This window comes from Acomys minous, assembly GCF_964271855.1.
Source record: "Acomys minous genome assembly, chromosome: 12".
NCBI lineage: Eukaryota > Metazoa > Chordata > Mammalia > Rodentia > Muridae > Acomys > Acomys minous.
This window is the reverse complement of record NC_140493.1, coordinates 2,711,885-2,737,512: the sequence shown is the minus strand read 5'-3', so window position 1 is coordinate 2,737,512 and position 25,628 is coordinate 2,711,885. Positions and strand designations below refer to the sequence as shown.

Below are 25,628 nucleotides of genomic sequence, written 5' to 3'. Positions count from 1 at the left end.
TGCTATGGCTGAGCAACAGCTGTGAGCTGACGTCAGCGCAGTGTGGGCTCGACTCTCCTTATCCAGAGGGGAGTTTTCACTCTTGCTGTTCCTGACCATCTGGTCTCCCAGGACCCACACAGAAGAAGCCTCAGCTTGTGTACCTCGACACCGGTGGCTCTGCCCCTGGTCAGGGGTTCACACACAGCTGGGAAACTAAGCCCCTGCTTTAATGACAGTTGTCATAGAGAAACAGGATGTTTGGAGCCACACCAAAAGCTAGTGTGTTCTTCAGTGGCTCGTGTCTCCTGTTTGATGCTGCGAGGGGAGGCGCAGTGGCAGACGGAAGGGGCCAAGTAGCAGGCTGCTGCGGACTGAGAGCAGAGCAGGGAACCTCCGTTTCGAGGATTGTCCCTGGCAGTGCAATGATCTGGTTTGGGTCTCTGAAGTCCCACATAGTGAGTGTAGACAAAGTCTCCTTCCCTCCTGAGGACCCACCAAGAACACAGCCTGCCCTGGAGACCCACACCCACAGCTCAGTGTCTGTCACAGCTCTGCAGGTCACTACAGAACTCTAGCATCCAGACGTCCAGGTGACAGGAGGCAACCAGCAGATATGTCACAATATCTGCCTCCGCTGAGGCGTGACACGGCAGATCGGTGGGACTTGTTGGTGTTGGATTCAGGATTGATAATTCTACGGAGTCTGTTGACTGCATCTGTAATTAAATATAATTTGATTATAAATCTATAATTAAACATAACACCAATTTTACATTAGTAATCAGGAAATCTTTTCCCACATTCAAGCTGACGGGATCCCTCAGCCGTACCCACAGATGGTTGGTTCAGACCCCCATGTGCAGTTCGAAGTAGAAGGCAGAAAGACTAACAGCTGTCCATGTGCTGTCCCAGACCAGGTGCTCCCCAAAGTGACACTGTACAGGGTAGCTGAGGGAACCAGGGGCTTGGCCTCCTTCTTGGCACAGTGGCTTAGGGCACTTGACAGGAGTCCAGGTCATGACATGTTTTGGAGCCACCAGGCCTCCTATCTGTCCCTTGGTGGGGCCATGCTGAGAGTCCTGCCCACAAACAGGACCTCCCTGGCTTTTAGCTTGTGTTCATGATTGGTTTGGATTGGCAGTGTCCCTGGTTGACTACACTTCTTTACCTTTTGAATAATTTTTCACACTTTAAAAAAAAAAAGCATGTGTGTAGAGGTCAAAGGTCATGTTGCAGAGGTTGGCTCTCCTACCAGGTGAGTCTACATGTCATCCACAGGCCATCAAGCTTGGAGGCAAGTGCCTTTAACCTCTGACACATCTCAATGGTCACCTTTTAAGGTTTTGGGAAGCTTTGTTTGAAAAAAAAAATTGTTTCAAATTTGCAGAGAAATTGCAAACTGGAGCAGAGAATTCAGTGTGCCCGGGACGCATCTTACCACGTCTGAGCTCGGTGCTGTGCTGTGTCTCCTTACTCCCTCTGCCCGCTTGTGTGTGAGTGTTACATGCACACATGACTGTGTATGTTATGTAGAGGAACAGGTGAGGATTTTCAGTGGCTTCAAGGGTCATGACCTTTGATTACTGAATACTCTGATGGACACTTCTTAACTGGGGACACCTTACAATAATCAAATTCAGTGTGTGTGTGTGTAGCCTAGGCTGACCTCAGACTTACTACATAGCCGAGGCTAGCCTGACCCTCCTGGCTCTACCTCTTAAGTGCAGGGATTAAAGTGGAGGGAATTTAATAGTAGCATATGACTGACCTTATAATTGCAAAACAGTTACCTTAAAATACTCATTCTTTAAAAAAAAAAGTCTTCTGCATGTATTAGCCATTAATTACCTAATTGTTTTCCTGTTTGTTTTTATTGGATTCTTACTTCAGACAATGGGCCATACAATTCTCCTTAATCATTAATTAAATTTATTAATTAAATCAATAATTAATTTAGATATTACTAGCATGTTAATTTAGATATTTAATTTTTAATATTAATCAATAATTAATTTAGATATTTAATTTTCTCACCACCCAGGGTTTTGTTTTGTTTTGTTTTATTTTGTTTTGCTAGGGGAAGGCCTAGTTTCTGGGTCTTATGAACATTCCTTGTCATATTTTAAGCACTTCCTCACTGTCTGGCACCAGTAGTTTCATCAAAAGCCTCGGCTCCCTAAAGAAAACAGTCTCTGAGCTGGGCGTGGTGGCACTGTCTCTAGTCCCAGCACTCAGGAGGCAGAGGCAGGTGGGTCTCTGGTCCCCTGGAGCTGGCTCACAGGCAGCTGTGAGTCGCCGTGTGAGCGCTGGGAACCAAACCCTGGTCCCTCCCTCCAGACCAAGCGTCTCTCAATCAGGTCCTTCTTTTTCTTTTCCTTGTAACTTCCCTAGGATGAGCCATTTGTCCTCTGAGGACCTGGCTGGCTGCATGCGTATGTTAGTACACTCGTGTCTCTTGTCTGTCACGTTAGCGTTTGGCTTGGGTGGAGACAGGGCTCTTTTAGGTTGACATAGAACACAGTTGTGTCTCCTTTGGCAGAGTCAGTGGCTATGTCCAACACTAGTTCTTTAGGAGATGGATGATATTGTTTTAATAACACCTACCATTTGCTACCATTTCCTCTTTACTAAATGCAATACCTCCATAAGGAGGACCTCTCATTAGCTGCTTGGTTATCCATGTTTTTAATCCCCATAAGAAGAGGAGGATAAATCCTCGAATCTTTCTTTGCCATTAACAGCTTTAAAAAAGAAGAATTAGCAGGCACGGCTGTGTGCATCTTTTGTCCCAGCAGCACTGGGGAGGCGGGAGAAGCTCCGGGAGTTGGAGGCCAGCCTGGGCTACATGGTGTCTCAAAATAAAACAAAGTAAACAAAATAAACCAGAGGTGTCATCCTGTGGAGGCTGAGATAGGAGCGACGTGGCAGACAGAAGGCATCGAGGACCCTGAGCACAGGCAGAGGGGACCAGGATGACCAAGGGGCAGAGCTGAGGGATTTAGGGCTGAGGGGGCAGAGCTGACAGGGTCAGAACTGAGGGGGTCAGAGCTGAGAGGCATAGAGCTGAGGGGGGGCAGGCTGAGGGGGGCAGGGCTGAGGGGGGCAGGGCTGAGAGGCATAGAGCTGAGGGGGGCAGGGCTGAGAGGGGCAGGGCTGAGGGGGGCAGGGCTGAGAGGGGCAGGGCTGAGGGGGACAGGGCTGAGGGGGGCAGGGCTGAGGGGGGCAGGGCTGAGAGGCATAGAGCTGAGGGGGTCAGAGCTGAGAGGCATAGAGCTGAGGGGGGCAGGGCTGAGGGGGGCAGGGCTGAGAGGCATAGGGCTGAGGGGGGCAGGGCTGAGAGGGGCAGGGCTGAGGGGGGCAGGGCTGAGGGGGGCAGGGCTGAGGGGGGCAGGGCTGAGGGGGGCAGGGCTGAGGGGGGCAGGGCTGAGGGGGACAGAGCTGAGGGGGGCAGGGCTGAGGGGGGCAGGGCTGAGGGGGGCAGGGCTGAGAGGGGCAGGGCTGAGGGGGACAGGGCTGAGGGGGGCAGGGCTGAGGGGGGCAGGGCTGAGAGGCATAGAGCTGAGGGGGTCAGAGCTGAGAGGCATAGAGCTGAGGGGGGCAGGGCTGAGGGGGGCAGGGCTGAGAGGCATAGGGCTGAGGGGGGCAGGGCTGAGAGGGGCAGGGCTGAGGGGGGCAGGGCTGAGGGGGGCAGGGCTGAGGGGGGCAGGGCTGAGGGGGGCAGGGCTGAGGGGGGCAGGGCTGAGGGGGACAGAGCTGAGGGGGGCAGGGCTGAGGGGGACAGAGCTGAGGGGGGCAGGGCTGAGAGGGGCAGGGCTGAGAGGCATAGAGCTGAGGGGGGCAGGGCTGAGAGGGGCAGGGCTGAGGGGGGCAGGGCTGAGAGGGGCAGGGCTGAGGGGGACAGGGCTGAGGGGGGCAGGGCTGAGGGGGGCAGGGCTGAGAGGCATAGAGCTGAGGGGGTCAGAGCTGAGAGGCATAGAGCTGAGGGGGGCAGGGCTGAGGGGGGCAGGGCTGAGAGGCATAGGGCTGAGGGGGGCAGGGCTGAGAGGGGCAGGGCTGAGGGGGGCAGGGCTGAGGGGGGCAGGGCTGAGGGGGGCAGGGCTGAGGGGGGCAGGGCTGAGGGGGACAGAGCTGAGGGGGGCAGGGCTGAGGGGGGCAGGGCTGAGGGGGGCAGGGCTGAGGGGGGCAGGGCTGAGGGGGGCAGGGCTGAGGGGGGCAGGGCTGAGGGGGACAGAGCTGAGGGGGGCAGGGCTGAGGGGGGCAGGGCTGAGGGGGGCAGGGCTGAGGGGGGCAGGACTGAGGGGGGCAGGGCTGTTTGTCTTCTGCCGCCATCCAGTTCAGCATCTTCAGAAGTGACTGCGCTCTCCTTTCCAGCTAGCTGCAGAAAAGAGGACCAGGTTCTGTTGTGAGAAATGGTTACAATTCCCTGGTTGTGTCCTTAAAGAGAAGGGGCAGACCTGTCCCCTGCCCTCCGTCCACTTACAAAGCAGATGTCAGCCCGGCACCTGGTGACATGAGGATAAGGTGGCACCCTGGGGGACAGAGAGCAGCAAGACAGGAAAACTGCCCAGATCAAGATCAAGTAGTGACTGTCTTCGGGGGGAGGGGGCTGCTGTGGAGATGGGTATCTGGGAACATTGTAGAGTTTTGTTTTTTATCTTTTCAAGACAGGGTTTCTCTGTGTAGCCCTGGCTGTCCTGGACTCCCTTTGTAGACCAGGCTGGCCTCGAACTCAGTGATCCGCCTGCCTCTGCCTCCTGAGATTAATAAAGGCGTGCGCCACCACCGCCGGACACCGGGGCAGTCCTTGAAGCTGCTCGTGGTCCGCTGGCTGGAGGGCAGGAGAGGAGATCCAACTTTATGTACAGGGAGGGGAGCACAAGGCCAGACAAACATTTGCTCTAGTTTCACCCAGAGCAAGGAGACAATCCTCCATACAGGGAAGGGCGACCAGAGTTTGAAGAGAGCATCCATGTCCCCTTCCACCCTTCCGTTCCCTGCGTGAGTGGAGCCCTGAGTGAGTGGGAAGCCTCAGGACCGCCCTGCCCGCCCCACCCTCCACCCCCACCCCACCCCTCACCCCCACCTGTACCCTGCGCCCTTGCGGACTGCAGTGGGGGCTGCTGGTGTGGCCCAGCGCAGTGCCCTAGGGAAAGACCCAGAGCTCCAGCCCAGCACTAAAGACAAAACAAACAACTGTCAAGTGGTTTTACTGAATATTTTTTTTTACATATTCTCCCATTGCCTCTTAGAAGATGTAGTATCATCCCAGACACGTTTATATTTTTCTTTTAAAACTGTTTTTGCTGTTGTGTGCGTGTGTGGGATGGGATGCGGCCCACACCGTTCTTGCAGAGGTCAAAGGACAGCTTTGTGGCGATGGTTCTCTCCTTCCACGCTTGTGTGGGCTCCAGGGACGGACCTCAGTCTGTCAGACTTGTGCGGCCAGCTTGAAATTCACCTGGAATCCATTTCGACGTGTAGTAGTGGCTTAAGGACACAGATTCAGTTGGTTTTTTTAAAAATAATGTTCTTATCCTCGTTTGCTCTGCAGTGGCACCTTTGCCATCAAAGGCACATGCGGTGTGGAGGGAAAAACAGTCACAGTAGTCCGCTAACGCTGCTCAGTAACAGAAATGCATTCATGGAGCCCCACATACCAGGATGGCTGCTCCAGCTCTGTGAAAAACAGCCCCAAATGGAGGGAAGCCAGTGCCTAGCAGCCGTAGAGCAGGCAAAGGAAGCTAGGTCCGCTCGCTGCAGCTTCACCTAGTGTGTCCCCTAGCACTCAGCCCTGGGGTGTCCACCTCCTGCTGTGATGTACTGGGCTGGCACAGGCCTGAAGTGACAGGGTCAGTTGTTCTTAGACTGATACCTCCAAAACTGTGAGCCAAGCAAACCTTCTTTCTTTACTAAAGGTGGTGATCTTAGGTAGTTTGTTACAGTAACAAGACTGAAGCAGTATGATTGAGCAAAAGAAGCCAGAGTAAAAAGCGGAGCCATTTTAGTTGTATATAGTTTTGAAACGGGCAAGAATAATCTGTAGATTTAGTAGCTGGGGTCGCGGTTAACTTTGGGGGAGCAGATGGAGTTAGTGACTAAGGCTCACACAAGGCTTCTGAGGTGTTCTCTTTTTCGTGTGATGGAGTTGACTCTGTGATAATTCATTGAAAACACACAGTGCCGGGCGTGGTGGCGCACGCCTTTAATCCCAGCACTCGGGAGGCAGAGGCAGGTGGATCTCTGTGAGTTCTAGGCCAGCCTGGTCTACAAAGCGAGACCCAGAAAGCGAAGGTTATACAGAGAAACCCTGTCTTGAAAAACCAAAAAGAAGAAGAAAAAAAAAAAAAAAAGAAAGAAAGAAAGAAAATACACTAACAGTGTTTGCATTTTCTTAGGTATAGGATATTCATCAACCTCAAAATTGTTTGTAAAAGTTTAGGTCAAGTGTGGTACCACACACCTTTAATCCCAGCATGTGGGAGGCTCAGGCAGGGGACTGAGGGGTCATTGTGTTCAAATAACAATACAGACCTTACATTATATTCTTTCCCGCTTGGTTGTTTGTTTGTTTGGGTGTTTTGTTTTGTTGAGACAGGTTCATACCCCGTAGCCTGGGCTGTCCTGGTATTTGCTACATTACCCAAGCTGGTCCCAAACTCTCAGTGACCCTCCAGCCTCAGACTTTTCTATGTTGGCATTACAGAGATGAACCACCACATTTATCTATGTTATGCTATTAATAACATAAATACATTGTTGGGGATGGTCTGATGTATTCGATGCTAACTAATAAAAAGCCATCCCACCTGGGCGGGGCAACTGAGATAGGCGTGACTAAGGTTCCAACCCAGCTGGGCGGGGCAACTGAGATAGGCGTGACTAAGGTTCCATCCCACCTGGGCGGGGCAACTGAGATAGGCGTGACTAAGGGTCCATCCCAGCTGGGCGGGGCAACTGAGATAGGCGTGACTAAGGTTCCATCCCCAGCTGGGCGGGGCAACTGAGATAGGCGTGACTAAGGTTCCCGGGATTAAAGACAGAAAGGATCCTGGGAAGGAGGACGAAAAGAAGAGGAAGAGGAGAGACAGGAGGAGAGAGGAGGAGGAGAAGGCCACCATGGGTTAGGTGGAGGAGAAGCACGTGGCTGGCGTGAATGGAGATTTGGCCCAGATGAAGAACATTAGAAAGTATTTGGGATTATGGGTGGGAGGTAGCTTGATAGAAGTTATTAGAAGCAGATGGCGTGGGATTGGGGCAGGGATCCCCTACCTGCCCCACTATGGGAGGTAGTTTAGAGGATTAATGTCTGCCCTGCCCCAGGTTAACTTAAGGCTATTTTAAAATATAACAGGTGTCTGTGTCTTGATTGACTGCTAGCCAGGCTAGAGCATACTGACATCATCATCATCATCATCCTGATAATAACAATTATTAGGCCCTATTGATTAATTTGAAAAACAACAACACATAGCCATGATGGAGTTAGAAAAGGTCCTGTCTGGAGGTTTCATTTAATGTCAAAGTCACTACTGAATTTCTAAAATGATGCACGGAAACATACAAGACATTTGATACATACATGCAAAGCAACACATGGTGTGGAAACATACAAGACATTTCATATATACATGCAAAGCAACGCCTGGTGTTGATTGGGTAGAAGAAGAAAATAAAACTGTTGGTCAGCCTGGCACCTTAGGATTGATGAATCAATGTATTAAAGGGAAAAGCTTAGAAGACTGAAGACTGGGTCAAATGCCACAACCCGACTGTGCGTTTTGGAGGTTGGTGCTGGCTAAAATGATAGGAAGAAATGGGGTCACTCGCTTCCCACTGCGAAGCATGGTCCATTGCTTAGAGTGGTGAGGTGCTGGCAAATGTTTACCAAAAACCCCACATATATCACACCTTTCTCCAAAGATCCAGGTGGTTGTTTTTATTACAAACCTTTTCCTGAGAATAACTTTAATTTTTGCTTATTATACTTACTATTATAAATATATTAGGTGTATGTTTAATATAATGTAATAATATAAGTATATATAATATATTAAGTATAGTATATTTAATATAACACAATAATATAAGTGTAATTGTATTTAATAGGTTAAACATACTTTATAAGTATAATAATATAAGTATAATAATCCAATTTTATTCTACTTGTTACTTACTGGTATAAGGTGTGTGAGGACCTGAAAGGCGGCTCAGTCTAAGGGAGAATAGTTGCTCTGAACCTTGAGGACCTGAGTTCCATTTCCAGAGTACACATGTTGGAAGATGTCCTTGGACTTCCACACACATGTAATGGCACACACGCACACACTAAATACATAAGTGTAATAAAAATACTAAAAATATGTGCACGGGATGGGCTTTGGTGATGCAGCTGTCTCTGAGTCACTTCTGCTCCTGTAGGTAGCCCCTCACCCATAGCCCTGTAAGGAACCCCAATAAAAGTCTGCTATCTAGCTGGGCTGCGGTGGCACCCACACTTTCCTGCCATACATCTCCTATCTGGGGAGAGAAGGTGCTTGTTCATATCGTCCCTGGAACAGTGTCAGAGAATCTGTACGCAACAGGCGATTTACACATACTTTATAATAGCTTAAGATAAGAGAGTTGTCTGAGAAAAGCTGATTCTTACAACATTTTAAAGCTTTCCCCTGAGCTTTGTGCCCCTTCACCAATCCACAGGTGCCAACAGCAAGTTCCTACGCTTCTGACATGGAGACTGCCTGATATTTTACCTGCTTTCATGAAAAAGGGCAGTGTGGGAACAAAGACAGTGGAGCGTGTTTCCTCGCTGCTTCCACGTTGTGCAAGTGCAGCAGCCCCAGACGTGAGCCACTGCCACTTACCCTGCATTAGTGATGTTTCCTGTTCCCTTCTGACTTCGAGACAGCTGACAGAACAATAGACCGAGCCTCGCTTCGTAGCAAGCGCTGATGGCTGTGTCGCTGGCCAATCTCAAACTCTCAGTAGGACCTGAGTGAAGGTGGAAGTGGGAGGAGATGAATAGTACCACCATTTTACAGCTTTACACACACACACACACACACACACACATACATATACATACACACACATGGGCACACACACACACACACATGGACACACACATGCACACATGGACACACATGCACATACAGACACACACACACGGACACACACACACACACACACACACACACATATACATACACACACATGGGCACACACACATACACACACATGGACACACACATGCACACATGGACACACATGCACATACAGACACACACACACACACACACACACGGATACACAGACACACAGACACACACACACACACGGACACACACACACGGACACACAGAGACACACACACATATACATGGACATGAGGAAGGTAAATAACCACAGAGCAGCCAGAGCAGCGAAGACAGAAACAGTGACCAGGAAGTGACAATTTGGTACTGTTTACGATCCGAGTAGAATTTGCTAAAATCTAAGTTTGCATCATTTACTTAATAAGACTATGCTAAGCAAAATCCTTGCAAAGTTCCTGAAATGCTAGCTCTCTATTCTTGTCAGCTTCGTGAGTCTGTTTGGAGTGAGACGACATACATACATACATACATACATACATACATACATACATACATGTATTTCCCCCTCAGATTCACAGTTTCACCTGCCTCCGCCTCCCATGTGCTGGGATTAAAAGTGTGCGCCATTATGCCCAGCTTAGAGTTATATGTACTTTCCCCAGGTCATTGCTCTTTAGCCATGGACAATATACTTAACCTCTTCACGCCTGTTATTTCTACAGAAGAGCTCGGAACAGCTACATTATAGGGTGAGACACTAATAAAGTGCCCAATTCAGAAAAAAAAAAAGTTAGAACAGAATACTGTTTCCCTCTGGTCTTTCATCCAGATCCATTTTAATAGGTTCTTGTTAAAAGTGTCTCCCTGGCAGGGCGTGGTGGCGCACACCTTTAATCCCAGCACTCAGGAGGCAGAGGCAGGAGAATCTCTGTGAGTTTGAGGCCGGCCTGGTCTACAAAGAGAGGCCAGGACAGCCAGGACTGGTATACAGGGAAACCCTGTCTCAAAAAACAAAACAAAGCAAACAAAAAATTGTCTCTCCAGACAGACACACCGCCCTGCGCCTGCCCCCCCCCCCGCCCCCCAATGCTGCAGTACCCGTGGCCCCCCCTGCACCCCCTGCACCCTCCCCCCCCTTCCTACACCTGCTTACCTGGTTGCAGTTTTTAATATAAAGGCTTGCCTTAGAAACAGACTAGTGTCAGAGTCTGGCTGCTCAGTTTATATCCCTGATCTGACTGCTCAGTTTTTGTTCCACCTTCAGTAAACCTCCATCAATCTGAGTCTGGAGAGTTCGAGTGGTCAGTGTGTGGCTTTTCCTGAACAACGGAAGTCAGAGCAGGAAGTTAAGGCAGGAACCTGGAGGAATTGGCTTGTTCTCCGTGGATGCCTTGATCAATTTGCCTTTTTTTTTCTTTTCTTGGTTTTTTGAGACAGAGTTTCTCTGTGTAGCCTTGGCTGTCCTAGACTTGCTTTGTAGACCAGGCTGGCCTCGAACTCACAGCGTTCTGCCTGCCTCTGCCACCCACGTGCAGGGCTTAAAGGTGTGCGCCACCACAGCCCGCCTCCAGCTTGCTTTTAATACAACTTAGGAGCAGGCTGGGCCCTTCCACGTCAGTCACTAATCAGAAAATGCCCCACAGACTCGCCTACAGGCAAGATGACAGGCAGAGGCACTCTCCCAACTGAGGTTTAGCTTGAGTTTGTGTCAAGTTGACGAAAAACTAACTAGCACATATTAAATATAAGATACAGTGTTTCTCTGTTACGGCAGTTGGCTTTGCCCTAAGTATACACTATTCTGGCGCATACTTTTCCTCTTAGAGTAAAATTCCAGGCGACTCTTTGAGACTCTTAATAATCTATCTCACTCGATAATCATATTTTTTAAACTGGCTGGGATTCTTGCCAAAACAGTTTAACAAATTCCTTTTCACATTTGTACCTAGCCGGTAGGCTCATCCTACACACAGCTCTGCTGCAAGCAGCCGTGACATCTCTCTTTAAAGGATCCCAAGCTTCCATTTTACTACAGGAACTGTGTATCCTTAGACTGCAGGCTTCCCGTTTCCCTCTTCCCCCTTTTATTAAAGTTTTGTTTGATCATGGGATGCACATCCAGTGCAGAAAACAGACAACACAGCGTGTTCAAGGAAGGCTTCACTGAAGAGCGGTGCAAGCACTAAAGTTCGAAGCGCATGCGGAAACTCCCTGTGGAGGACGCTCTGGAAAAAGCATCCTGACCTGAGGCGCAAAGGCCTCGAGACTGGACCGTGTTGGCCCTGTGCGAGGACATGCGCAGTGGGCATGCGCAGTGAGAAAAGTTACACTCTCCACACAGACTTTGACTTTCTGCTTTTTAAGTAGAATAGCTTGGTCTGACCTACATTCTAGAGGATCCCTGTGCATGCCAAGGGAAGAGAAGACTGACGAAAGGGCCCGGGCGAAGACATTAACCAAGAAGCCTTTGAGGCAAGTCAGGTGAACACGCTGGCCACTTGTGGGGAGGGGAGCTGGGGACGTGTTTAAAGTCTGGATTTGCTGACAGCTCTCCTGAGAGGTCTGGGAGAAAGGCAGCAGTCCAGGGCTTTTTCTTGGAGGTATTTTTCACAAATGGGCAAAGGTGTTTTATTATTTGATGAGCTTCACTATACACAGAATGCTGACAGACAGAGATGCAGGCATCCCTGGGATGCAGGTGCTGGGCTGAGATGTCCGCAACCCAGCCCACCCCTCACCTGAGGACGCCAGCTGTCCCGAGGGAGACTGGGTCTCAGCTTACCCTTTTGAAGTGCAAACCTGAGTTTTCTACATGATCCTGGGCATGCCAGGAGTGGACCACTGTGGAGGATGCTTGCGAGAGTGACAAACCCTGAGACAGACACTCCCGAATTTTGGCGACTTTTGCACGGTATCCCTGGGAAACATGCCGTTATGGGCTAATTAGGCCCCAACAACTTAATAAACAGCTGTGTCCCTACAGCTAAGTTGCTTCCTTAACTTGAAATCAAGTGATAACTTTACTTACAAACCACAGCAACAGTTTAATAATAATAATAATAATAATAATAATAATAATAATAATAATAATAATAATAATAATAAAGATGATACTACTACTAATAATAACAACAATAACAATAATAATAATAATAATAATAATTTCAGAAAGACACTTAGGATAGCATGGAGATGGGCAGGGATGGGGAGCACTAAGTGGTGGAGAGGCTGCCTAAAAAGTGGCTGCATCAGTCAACTGTGGCTGCGTTAAATGCTGCATGACAATGTGTTTTTCACTCCAGGCTTTTCCTCAATAGTGAACCAAGCTGGCTGAGCAGGCTGGGTCCCGCCTGGTTGCGAGGTAGCTTCTGGGCTCTTCCGTGACCTGCACAGAGTTCCGTCAGGGACTAAGCAGGGCACACTGTTCTTAGAGCTGACCTCTGAGCCAGAGACTAAGTCCTCTGGTGTGGTGGCGCTTGTGAAGCCTTTGCTGTTATCATCCTGGCCAATGCTCACTGAAATAAGTCACATAGCTAAATCCAAAGGCACCAGGGCAGACAAACATGTTCCGCCCTCTCTAGGGCCTTGTGATAGAAGGAAGAATTAGCAGTACTCTGGTAAAAAAAAAAAAAATCTCTTGTCTCAGTAGTAGTGTTGAGAGCTAATTAGGGCGACAACAGTGGAAAGCGGGCCATTAGGAATTAAGGAGCTTGGGTATTAATGCATACGAAGTGCTGATGTGCACAGACCAATGTGGTCCTGCCAAACCACCATGAGGCAAGAACTGACATTTTTCTCCATTTTAGAGACAAGGAAACCAAAGCTTGGTAGTTATATAACTGAGCAAGATTAAAAGGCGGTGGCAAAGTGTAGCTTTGAACCCATTATGCCTGTCTCTATAGCTCACATGTGTGATCACAGCAAACGTTGTCTCTCAGCTGCGCCCATTGGAGGGTGGAGCCTACAGCAAAAGCTCCACAGGACCACGAGTGGGGTCTCCATGCTGGGCTTCAGGCAGGAGGCACGTTCTTACAGATGCAAGTAAGCTGGGAATTTAAAGAAATTTAAAATGTATTTTTTAAAATTTATGTAGTGTGTATGAGCATGCCTGTGTTTGTATGTGCATGTGTCCAGGCATGCATGCACGTGTGTGTGTGTGTGTGTGTGTGTGTGTGTGTGTGTGTGTGTGTGTGTGTGCCTGCAGCACATGCACAGTGGGCAGGTGGATGTCAGAGGATAATTTGTAGGAGTTGATTCTTTCCTTGCACCGTATAGGTCTGGGGGGATCAACTCAGGAGGTCAGGCTTGGCAGCAGGCACCTTCGCCAACTGAGCTATCCTGGCAGCCTGGGAAAGGTTTTCTGCAAAGCAACCACCAAAACTAGGATAGACAGAGTAAAAGCCTTCCAGCTAGCACAGGAGGCACAGCACCATGGGAATTCACACAGGTCGCAATGGAGAGCGAGCGGTATCTTACCCACTGCCTTTGCGGGAGGAGACGAGGCGGAATCTCAGAGATAAAATCTTCAGACTGGAGTCTGCCGGCACCACGCAGAGCTGGGGCGTTAAGATCCGTCTCTGTGGAAGAGAACAGTAAGTCTGGAGGAAGCAGCAATGTCTGGGATGAGGGTAGTCAAGGTGGAGGAGCCTGAGAAGGAAGGCAGTCCTCTGGCTGGATCTTTAGAAATCCATGTGTGGCCTCTAAAGGTGGTTGTGAGGCCAGGTACAAATCTGCAGACTTAGAGATGATCTGAGACTGACGGTGCCTAGTTACACTGTGCACAAACGGCGTCTGGATGGACCAGCAGTGGCTAACCTGGAGTTCGAGGGTGTGCCCTAAAATCCATTCAGAACTGCGTGTTTGTGTGTCCGTGTGCGAGTACACACAGGCATACAGGCATGGAGTGGGTATTTTTCTGGAAAGGGAAATCTGTGATTTTCATCAGATTCTTCAGAGGGGTCTTTGAGTCTAAAATCCTCAGACAGCTGCTCTTCCAGCTTTTCTCAGGCAAACGTTCCAGGTGTCCCCCCGTGCGGGAGGGGGCAGCTTGTTCTGTGGGCTGTCACCTCCACTTCTGCTCACCTCCTCTGGAGCAGCACTGGCTAAGCTTACACCCAGTCTCCATCTTGTTAAAGAGAAACTTGCTTCTTAGCCAGTTTTGCTCTCAGAAGAGCTTATCTGTGAGAGGAGACCCTTGACAGGTCTGACGCTCAGAAGATCACCCACGGAGTCAGCAAACGTTCTTGTATTTTGAGAAGCCTGTATGTTTCGCAGCCTGAAACCTAAAGGTAACAGTTCTATTGCCAGGACCCATGTAGGCCCGCAGAGTGGAGATTCCATATTTGTTAAATGTTGGAGAAAGGATTTAGAAGGCTGCCCCCGTTCACTGCTGGAAAGGTGCCTACCAATCACTCCCAAAAACTTGGTGCTCAAGAGCGCAGATTTAGTAAGAAGGACAATGCATGTTTTAACTATTATACTGTTTATTTAGCCAAATGTTAAATGCAAATTGTTCTTTGGGAGGATGAGGATGGATGTCTTCCCAGTGGCCATTATTTGGACTCAATGCATGTTTCCCTACATCCCTACCACTACAATACCGCTCTGCTGCCCGCTGCCACACCTGTGCTGCCATTTACTTTAAAGGACAACTTGCTGTCCAAACTGTTATCTTCCATTTAGGGGCTGTGAGCTTTGTTCATGGTGTTTACTTGATGGGCTCAGAACTACTCTGAAATGGAATTATTCATGAAGAGTTTATCATGGCATTTAAACTTTCAAACCGATCGCAATTCTTTCTAACTTGTTTACACACAGGATGTCTCATAAATTACACCGCTTCTGGTCCTGTTTACAATCACCATGCCCTAGTTACTATTGGAGCATGTCAAGCAGATATTCAGTGTTCGTCCATGCAATAGAAGAATCCACTGTCCATTCATCCATCCATCCATCCACCCACCCATCCACTCACCCACCCATCCACCCATCCATCCATCCATCCATCCACCCACCCATCCATCCATCCACCCATCTATCCATCCACCCATCCATCCATCCACCCATCCACCCATCCATCCATTCACCCATCCATCCATCCATCCATCCATCCATCCACCGATCCATCCATCAACCATCTATCCACCGATCCATCCATCCATCCATCCATCCACCCATCCATCCATCCATCCATCCATCCACCCACCCATCCATCCACCCATCCACCCATCCATCCATCCACCCATCCACCCATCCATCCATCCACCCATCCACCCACCCATCCATCCACCCATCCACCCATTCATCCATCCATCCATCCATCCATCTATCCACCCATCTATCCATCCATCCATCCATCCATCTATCCACCCATCCATCCATCTATCCACCCATCTATCCATCCATCCATCCATCCATCCACCCATCCATCCACCCATCCACCCATCTATCCACCCATCCATCCATCCACCCATCTATCCATCCATCCATCCATCCATCCATCCATCCATCCATCTATCCACCCATCTATCCATCCATCCATCCATCCATCCATCCATCCATCTATCCACCCATCTATCCATCCATCCATCCATCCATCCACCCATCCATCCATCCATCCACCCATCCACCCATCTATCCACCCATCCATCCATCCATCCATCCATCCATCCACCCATCCATCCATCCATCCATCCACCCATCTATCCACCCATCCATCCATCCATCCACCCATCCATCTATCCACCCATCCACCCATCAATCCATCCACCCATCCACCCATCTATCCATCCATCCATCCACCCATCCATCCATCCAGTGATTAGACACAAAAAGTCAACTGCACATGAAACACAACAAGTCCAAAGAGTCACTTTGATTTAGTAGCCAAATTATTGCAAATCCGGGAGTTTATAGCTAACAACATGGGTGAAAGGGAATAATAAAATGTACTCCAATTATTTGAAATAATGCAGATAAAGAGAAAAACAGGACCAGTGGGAACAAATAGAAAATAGCTCAACTTTAAATGTAATCCCAATCATATTAATAATGAAATATAACTTGCTTGCCCATCCACTTGAAAATGTTAGTACTAACATGTAACTTGTCTACCTATCCACCTGAAAACTAGAAATTGTTAAATTGTGGACTACGTAAGGCTCAAGTATATATTGCTTACAAGAAGCTTAATGTTTTTTGGGGGGGGGATTTAAAAGTTGGCATAAATATACTTCATATTTTACATTTTATATATGCTTATAGTAAAAAATATTATACTTTGAAATATGTATATAATATGAAATGGTTAGATCTAGGCAATTAACATATGTATTCCTCATTTTTTGTGGCAAGAGTATTTAGCATCTAGCAGTCTTCAAGTGTATAATGTTTCATTATTAATTACGGTTGCCATGATGTGTTAGGTCTCTTGAACCAATTCCTTCTAACAGATACTTTGTATCCTTTGACTAACAACCCACAAGCCCCTCACTCCTGTCTCTAACCAGCATCAATTAACTCTCTGTTTGCATGAGCTCAACTTTATCAGATGCCACTAAGCAGTGTTTGTCTTTCTGAGTTTAGTTTGTCTCCCTAATGTCTTTCACGTTCATCCCAGAATCATCATAGAAAGGATCTCCTTCCTGATAGCATCCCACTGAGTGGCTACACAGCATTTCCTTTATCCAGGCATCGGCTGATGGGCGTTTGGGCTGATTACATAGCTTGGCTGCTATGAATGATGATACTTGGAACACAGGATTACAGGTGTCTACTTGATGCATCTCTTTTGTTTCCATTGGTTCTATTTCATTCATTCCTTTGTTCGTTCATTCATTCATTCATTCATTCATTCATTGTGGGGAGGGCAGCACTTGTACAGAGTTGGATGGATGGATGGATGGATAGATGGGTGGATGGATGGATGGATGGATGGATGGATGGATGGGTGGATGGATGGATAGATGGATAGATGGGTGGATGGATGGATGGGTGGATGGATGGATGGATGGATGGATGGGTGGATGGGTTTATGGATAGGTGGGTGGATGGATGGATGGATGGATGGACAGACGGTGGATTCTTCTATTGCATGGACGAACACTGAATATCTGCTTGACATGCTGCAACAGTAACTAAGGCATGGCGATTGTAAACAGGACCAGACGCGGTGTAATTTATGAGACATCCTGTGTGTAAACTTGTACAGGTACAGAGATCAGAGGACAACTTTTAGGAGTCCATTCTTTTCTGGTACATGTGGGTCCTGGGAACTGAGCTCTGATCGTCAGGCAGCCTTAGTGTCTTACTGCCCCTTCCCTGATCAAACACTCACTGCTGCCTTTTGCTGGACCTTACGGTATTTCTGTGTAGATTTTGACTTTTTGAGCAACCTTCATACCATTTTCCATCACAGTTGTATAAATTTACATCCCTACCAACAATATATCAATCAGGGTTTGCTTGTCAAAGTCTATTCAAAAAATATTTTTTATAATAATCATTCTAATTGGTGTGAAGTGACAGGTCATCGTGGTTTAATTTGTGTTTTCCTGATCAGTGATGGTAAATACTGTCCTATATCTCTTTTGGCCTTTGTTTATATTATTTTGTAAAATGTTTATTTAGAGAACAGTGGTGGTGCACATGCCTTTAATCCCAGCACTCAGAAGGCAGAGGCAGGTGGATCTCTGAGTACGAGGCCAGCCTGGTCTACCCAGTAAGTTCAAGAAAGGCCAGGGCCACGCAGAGAAACCCTGTTTTGAAAAACAATACCTTCCTGAAACAACAACACAACCAACCAAAAGGCTCCTTCAGGCCCTTTGCTCGAGGAGCAATTGCGTCAGCCGTTTCCTGATGTAGAACGCTTTGAGTTCCTTCTAGGATTTGGCCGCTTATTGGATGACTATTTTTGCAAATCTTTTCTCCCATTCTATTCATTTTCTCTTTATTCTGTTGATTAGTGCAAAGCCCATCTTAAATAGAGAGGCATGAAAAGGCTAAGTCAAAAGGATGCTGTAGAAACGCCACGCCACAACCACACTCAGATTTCCCAGCACACATTTCTCAATAAACAGTGTAACTAGTGAAGGGCAACCAGTAAGGACCCAGAATATTACAGTGACACTTCGCATTGCTTTGACCTAATTAACGTTTGCTCAGCATTCACAATGGCAAAGGATACACTCTTCTCAAATACTTGTGGGACATTTACTTAGGTGGATTATCTCCTGAAGCATGAGATAAGTCTCAAAAAAAAAAAAAAAAAAAAAAAAAAAAAAGACATGACGGCTTTGAAATCATACCAGTCGTGTTCGCGGGGAACAGTGCAACGAAATTAGGAACTAACAACAGAAATATATCTGGAAACTCCCTGAATATTTGAAAACTAGATGATACATTTTTAAATAGCACAAGAGCGAAATGAAATTATAAAGAAATTTTAATGGAATTTAAATGAAATGCCAACATACCCAAATTTGCAGCAACTCAGCACATAGAAGACTCTGTAGCGTTCAAAGCCTAGTGTAGAAAAGAATGGGCTGAGAGCAGTGACCTCAGACTTAAGACATTGAGGGAAGTGGAGGTTGAGCAAATGAAATTCTAAAGAAGCAGAAGCAAGAAAATAAGGCCAAAGCAAGGGTGGGAATCAGTGACAGACCATAAAACAAACAAACAAACAAACAACCAGAAAAGTGTTTATCAGAGAGAGAGAAAGAGAAACAGACAGAGAGAAAGAAAGAGAGAGAGAGAGAGACAGAGAAAGAGACAGAGAGAGAGAAAGAGAGAGAGACACACACAGACAGACAGAGACAGAGACAGAGACAGAGACAGACAGTCAGACAGACAGACATACAGACAGACACTATGAGTGACCAATAAATCAGGAATGAGAGACAACATTACTCCAAATTCTATAGATAGTAAAGGGATAAAACAAAACGTTATGAACAATTTCATGCTCATAAATTTAACGACCTGGATGAGGAGACCAGTGCCTGCGTCTCACGTCTTAACGATCCTTCTGTCGCTGTGAAGAGGCACCATGACCAAGGCTACTTAGAGAAGAAGAGAGTTCACTGTGACTTTACCGTTTCGGGCGTTAGTTCAGTTCATGGCGTCATCGCAGCAGACAGGCAGGTGCTGAAGAAACAGCCGAGAGCGCACATGTTGAGAAAACGGCCACAATGCTGAAGGAGAAGGAGGGGGCTGCTGATTGGAAAGGGAGGGCGTTTAAAACCCTAAGTCTACGCCCCCCAGTGACACACCTCCTCTAACATGGCCACATAGTTCCATGAACTGGGGACCAAGCATTCAAACACATGAGCCTAGGGAGGCTGTTCTCACTCAAACCGCCGCACTTTACTTAAGAAAAAAAAATTAAATCTCAAACATCTCTGTATTTATTAAATAAATTAAATTATTAATATTTTTTCTCTCAATGAGAACTCCAAATAGTTTTACTGGAAAATTATACCAGACATTTATGAAAGAAATAATATAAATTCTATACAAAGTATTCCAGAAACAAAGAAGATGAAGGCCTGCTTCCCACTCTTGTCTGCTAGTGTGACACCACAGACATACTTAGTAACAAAACATTAGCAAATCAAAGCCAACAACAGACAACCAGAATGATGCTATGAGCAAGACTTGGTCTTGGGAATTTGAGTTTCATTTACATTTGGAAGTCAGTGTAATTCACTGTATTAATAAATTAAAGCCAGGCGTGTTGGCACATGCTTTTAATCCCAGCACTCAGGAGGCAGAGGCAGGTGGATTTCTGTGAGTTCAAGGCCAGCCTGGTCTACAGAGTGAGTCCAGGACAGCCAAGGCTACACACAGAAACCCTGTCTGGAAAAAAAAAATAAATTAAAAAGGAAAGCCTATGTGCAGAAATCAGCATTCAGTTTTGATGAAAACCCTTAGCGAAATAGGAATAGAAAAACCTACAGCCAACATCATATTTCATGATGAGAGTTTGAGTGTTCTCCCATTTTAAGACGGGCAACAAGGCAATGACACCTGCGCATGTAATTTCTAATTACCATCATATGAAAAGATATAGCTAGTGCAATAAGACAAGAAAAAGAAATGGACTATAACCGGTTTGGGAAAGAAACCGAAGCTGGAGGGAGAGATGGCTCAGCAGGTAAGAACATCTGCTACTCTTCTAGAAGGTTCAGTTTCCTTCCCTAGTACCCACGCGGTGCTTCACAAACACCGAGAGCTCCAGTTTCTCGGAATCCTGCGCCTTCTTCTGTAGGTACCAGGCAGCCACGTGGTGCACAGACATACATTCAGGCACAATACTGTCCTAACTATTCTGTTGCCATGGAGAGACACCACGACCAAGGCAACTTCTAGAAGAGTTTATTGGGACACAGGGTTCCAGAGGCTGAGTCCATGGTCACCATGATGGGGAGCAGGGCATCAGGGCAGCATGGCAGCAGGCAGGCATGGCCCCGGAGCAGCAGCTGAGAGCCCACATTCTTGTCTTCCAGGAGAGAAGCCGACTGGGGAGAGCATGGGCTTCCCATACCCCAAAGCCCACCCCCCAGTGACAGGCCTCTCTGAGGAGGCCACACTTTGTCAAAACAGTTGCATCATCTGGGGACCAAGTGTTCAAACATCTGTGCCCATCCTCATGCAAACATCACAAACACCTGTACGCATACATATTTAATGCTTATATTAAATAAATAATCACCACATTAAAAAAAGAAACGAAACTGTGTTCATTTGTAAATGACATGTGCCTCCTGACTGTTCCTGGGGCGTCTGTTTTTTTATTCATCCTAGACACAGAGAGCAGCAACAGCTCAGAGGAACTGATTCCTCCTGATTTGGTGAACCAGTAATTTTAACTGGGGTTACTTACAGGAGCATGGACAACTTGGAGGCAGCTAAACTACTGAAGAAAAGTTGTGTATCAACCCACCCCGCCCTAGCAGTCCATCCTGCCCCAGCAGCCCACCCTGCCCCAGCAGCCCACCCTGCCCCAGCAGCCCACCCTGCCCCAGCAGCCCACCCAGCCCCAGCAGCCCACCCAGCCCCAGCAGCCCACCCAGCCCCAGCAGCCCACCCTGCCCCAGCAACTGTTAACCACTTATATATCCTCACAGAGCACAGGGACTAAGGGACCTCAGGAGCCCCTCCCCCTTCTGCAGAGGAACCCTGATGAGCCCAGTCCTATGGTGTTTCCTGTTAACTGCACTTCTATATAATTCCAATGAGTAACAAGAAGCTGAAATACACAGATTGTTAAGTGACCCATCACACACACAAATAACAACATTTTTAGGAACGGATCCCAGAAAGGCTAAGTAAGACTTGTCTCCTGAAAACACAGAGAAAACCGGAGCCCTCGGAAGACCGCATAGCGCTGAAATGGAAGAGCTGGCTCCGTTGTCACGGGATCTTCCTCAAAGTTCAGTGCTGTAAATCAGTGCAATTTTTATCAAAACGCCAGCGATTTCTTGTTGCTTTTGCTTTGTAGATCAGGACAAACAGATCCCAAAGTTTGTAGGCAAATGTGAAAGACCTAGAGTTGAAAAGCCAGCACTGGGGAAGCAGAGCAGAGGGAGAAAGTGAGAGGGCCAGCCTTGACCCTGACCTCTGTCTAGCCGTCTCAGGGCTGGGATTGCTGGCCTGCGTCTCAACGCCCATGGCGCTAGTCTTGTTTTTGTGCTTATGAAAGCCAGCGTCTCATCACGCTATGTGTATGCAACCCCACTGCAAAACCAGTGCTACCCCACTGCACACCTGTGCTACAACACCGCTCACCTGTGCTACCCTACTGCACTAGACCTTCAGTCTGTAAAGAGGCTTCAACTGCCCTATTCCAAGGTTTATTTTAGAGCCAGAATAAGCAGGGCCACGTAAACATGGAAATGAAACAAGAGTCCAGAACGACAGCCTTATACATCTGATCAAAACTTGGTCTATAGAAGGAGAAGGAAAAAGTTTCACGAAGCCTAAGAGCATTTGCTTTTGGAATGGCTATGTCAAGAGACTAAAAAAAGAAAAAAGAAAAAAAAGAAAAAAATCACACTAGGAAGCAATATTTGCCAATCACGTGACTGTTAGAAGATGTGTATCCATAATATACAAACAGTGCCCCAAATTCAATAAGCAAACATCCACTAACATATGAAAAACTTGGCCTTTAATCCCAGCATTTGGGAGGCAGAGGCAGGCAGATAGCTGTGAGTTCAAGGACAGCCTGGTCTACCAAAAGAGTCCAGGACAGCCAGGGCTGTTACACAGAGAAACCTTGTCTTGAAAAAACAAACAAACAAACAAACAAACAAACAAAAAAGTATGAAAAGCTTGGATAGACAACTTCAACCAGGAGGATTTAGTGAGCCAAGACATTTAACACGTTTAGCCATTAGTGAAACATAAGCTAAAACCACAGTAAGACAATTTATCACACTAGTAGGCGGCTAAAACTAAAAACCCTGGCCATGCCCGATGCCAACGAGGATGTGGGGCACTGATGCCCTACTGTGCTGTGAGCTGGAATTAAAATGGCACAGGCACTTTGAAGGCAGTTCAGAACTTCCTTTCTTTTCTTTGTCATTTTAGTTTCGAAAGACACGGGGCCTCCTGTTGCCCAAAACTTGTTCTGTGTGTGAGAATGACCTTGAACGCTTCATTCGGTGAGTGTTGGGGATGCCACCCGGGGCTTTGCGCATGCGGGGCAAGCATTCTACCAACGGAGGCACACACACCTGCCGCCCCTGGATTTTCTTGACGTGTAAAGTACAACCTAAGAGGATACAGTCATTTCATTCCTTGATATTTATGCCCAGAGAAATAAGACTGTGCTTTCATAAAAAAAAAAAAAATGCACACAGTGCTCATAGCAGCTTAATTTGTAACAAGCAAAACCCTGCTTCTGCCTAAGTGGATTAAAATTCGGTACGTCCTTCCGTAATGATTGCTACCCAGTGGTAAGAAGAAATAGACACCTCACAGGCAGCAACAGAATAACCTCAAAATAATCATGCTGAGAGACGAGTCCTACACCAAAAAGTTCATACTGTACGATCCCATTAATTCTAGAAAATGCAAATGTACAGTAATAGCTTAGCGGATGCCTGGGCGAGGGGATGGGGGTGGGGGTGGGGTGGGGTGGACGACGCAGGGAAACTGTGGGTATGCGCATCACCTTAGTGGCGAGGAGCTCCTGCACGCACACACATGTCAAAATATATTCTAAACATGCAGCTTATTGTGCGCCAAATATATCTCAAGGAAGCTACTGTAAGAACGCATGGAGTGGGCACATTATGCGACAGCCTGTGCTGTGCTGCGTTAGAAGAGTGTAAATGCATCTCTCCCTTTCCGTCTCTATAATAAAGCTATCAGTTTGGTGCTGTGATTGAGTGCTCCCTCCTAGTGACAACATTGAGGTTTGGACAGGTTGTCACCCGCTAGTGCTTGGTTAAACAGGGTGCTATTCAGTCTCAACTGGATTTGCGTTAGAGAAGACAGCGCTGGAAGCCCTCGCCTTCACCGTGAAGATCCTTAGGCATGTGGAGGAAGCGGGTCGAGGGCTCAAGCCCAACTTCACAGACCCACCCACTGAGTTTGGAGAGGGTAAGGTGACCTCTAAAACTTCCAAAACCTGAGGGCTGTCAGGGAGCAGTGCCTGCCACTCAGAGCAGAGGGCCCTGTCGTAACCCTAGCTGCCATTCGCTGTGCGTCGTTATCGGTTGAGACCCAAAGATCAAGTCAGAGACTCCGACTGCGGTTGCACGATGATGACCGGGCGTGCCCGGGAGCAAGGAGAGTCTTGTCATTGACCGGAGCCGCAGAGCATCCTCCGGGTGTCGACGCCGGTGCCGGCGGGGGCGTCGCGGAGGCGGGCCCGGGGACGCTCGCAGGCGCTCGGGCGCGGCGCCCCCTGCCGGCCGGGCTGCGGCGCGCATCCAGTCCGGAGCGCGGGGACGCAGGCTGGAGAGCCGGCAGCGGGCGAGGGCCGGCGGGCGGGCGCGCCCGGCAGGGTAGGTGGCCGGCGGGGGGACGGGAGAGCGGGCGCGGGGCGCGGGGCAGAGGGCGCGGGCGGGCGGGAGGGCCGGCCGGCGGGCGGGCGGGCGGGGGGCGCGCGCGGAGGGTCGCGCGGGGGACCGGCGGCGGGGGCGCGCGGCGGCGCGCGCGGCGCGAGTCATCAATTATGCAAGGGCTCGCGCGGCGCGGGGGGCGGGCGCGGGGAGCGCTCCAAGATGGCGCCCACCGCAGTCCCGCCCGCCGCAGCCTCGGCGCCTCTGCAGTCCGGCCGCGCCTCCCGGGCCCCGCGCTAGGGCCGCCGCCGCCTCGCCCGCCGCAGCCGTAAGTCGCCCCGGAGCCCCCGGCCCGGCGCCGCTCCTCGGCCTGGGCTCTCTTCCCCTCTCGCCCCGGGACCCCTTGAGCGGGCTCGCCCCTCTCTTGCCCGACGCTTTGCCGCAGAGCGCGCGGCGCGGCTCGCGGGCCGCGGGGCTCACGGGGCTCGCGTGGCCGCGGAGCGGGGTCTCTGCCCTCCGTGTTTTGCACGGGTGTTTGGAAGTCTTGCTTCCTTCTGCGGTGTTTGCCGGGGTTCCCGGGGAGAGTGGGGGGCCGCCAGCTCCCACCCCTGGATACCCTACCCCCAGGTCCCCTGGTCGAGCCGGGGGGGACGCGGGCTTACCCGGGCGCCCCCCTCAGCTCTGCAGCCGGTACCCAGCCCCCAGTGCCAGCCCAGCCTGGGCTTTCGGGCTGCTCTGCGGCCCCTCATCTCTGCCCCCTCCCCCAGTCCTTACTGAACCCTCCTCCCTCCTCCGGCTCCACATTGCTACCAGCTGCAGAAGCCGGGGGGGGGGGGAACTCCTGGGTTCGTGGGGCAGTCAGGACACCTCCTGTCCTTTACTCCTGTACTCGGATGTATCAGTCCCCCTCTCGTCAGGGTGCTCATGGGCTGTGTTGGAGCCCCCTGCGACCTTCTTGGCAGGCTAGGATTCCTGCATCAGAGTACATCACTTTCAGAATATCCCCTTCCCCCACCCCCACCCCTACGCCACCCTATGCAGAGAGAGAGCTTGTTCCTCTCCCCGCTCCCTTCCCTCCCCCACCTTACCACGGGCAGCAGCACCCTGGGCTTCTTGTTCGCCCCGGGATACAGAACTGTTAGCCCAGCTCCACAGCTTGGACCATTCCTCTTTACTTCGCTCTTGGTACCTCGGGGACCGCAAAACCTCTCTCCCGGGAGCCCCGCTGCTGCATCCTCTCCATCGCCCGCAGCAACCACCGGTGGAGACTTGGCAGTTAACTTTCCAGGCGGTAGTTGGGGGGCTGTCAGACCCCTTCAGCATCCCCAACATCGAGTTAGGATGGAGTGGGAGTCATTTTTTTTTTAAGCCTAATAGGAATTCTCCAAACCGTGCATTCCTTCCAACTACTCCACCCTATGCCCTCTGCCTCACGTACACTGCGGTCTTTGAAGCACGGGGAATACATTTTTATAACTGGAAGGTTACAAGATTCGCATCTGTGCTCATAACCAATGTCATCTGTTGGGGCGGGGGTGGGGGA

At 49.1% G+C, this 25,628-nt stretch overlaps 1 protein-coding gene and 1 long non-coding RNA gene across 5 annotated transcripts in view; one reads left to right on the top strand and one right to left on the bottom strand.

The window, feature by feature from the left end:
- Positions 1-25,540, bottom strand: LOC311579313. The gene is made up of 4 exons (XR_014773118.1): positions 25,174-25,540; positions 19,166-19,264; positions 8,844-8,970; positions 1-698 (listed from the first exon to the last, which is right to left on the bottom strand). It is a non-coding gene; the product is annotated as an uncharacterized lncRNA (long non-coding RNA).
- Positions 24,027-25,628, top strand: part of SCN8A (sodium voltage-gated channel alpha subunit 8) — a 192,884-nt gene continuing 191,282 nt past the window's right edge. For 3 of the 4 annotated variants that reach the window (XR_014773114.1, XM_084749729.1, XM_084749727.1), the window contains exon 1: positions 24,292-24,413. The gene's annotated coding sequence lies outside the window, so the exon portion shown is untranslated. Of the gene's footprint in view, positions 24,089-24,291; positions 24,414-25,628 lie in introns of those variants that run through there. The other variant, XM_084749728.1, reaches the window with a different exon arrangement.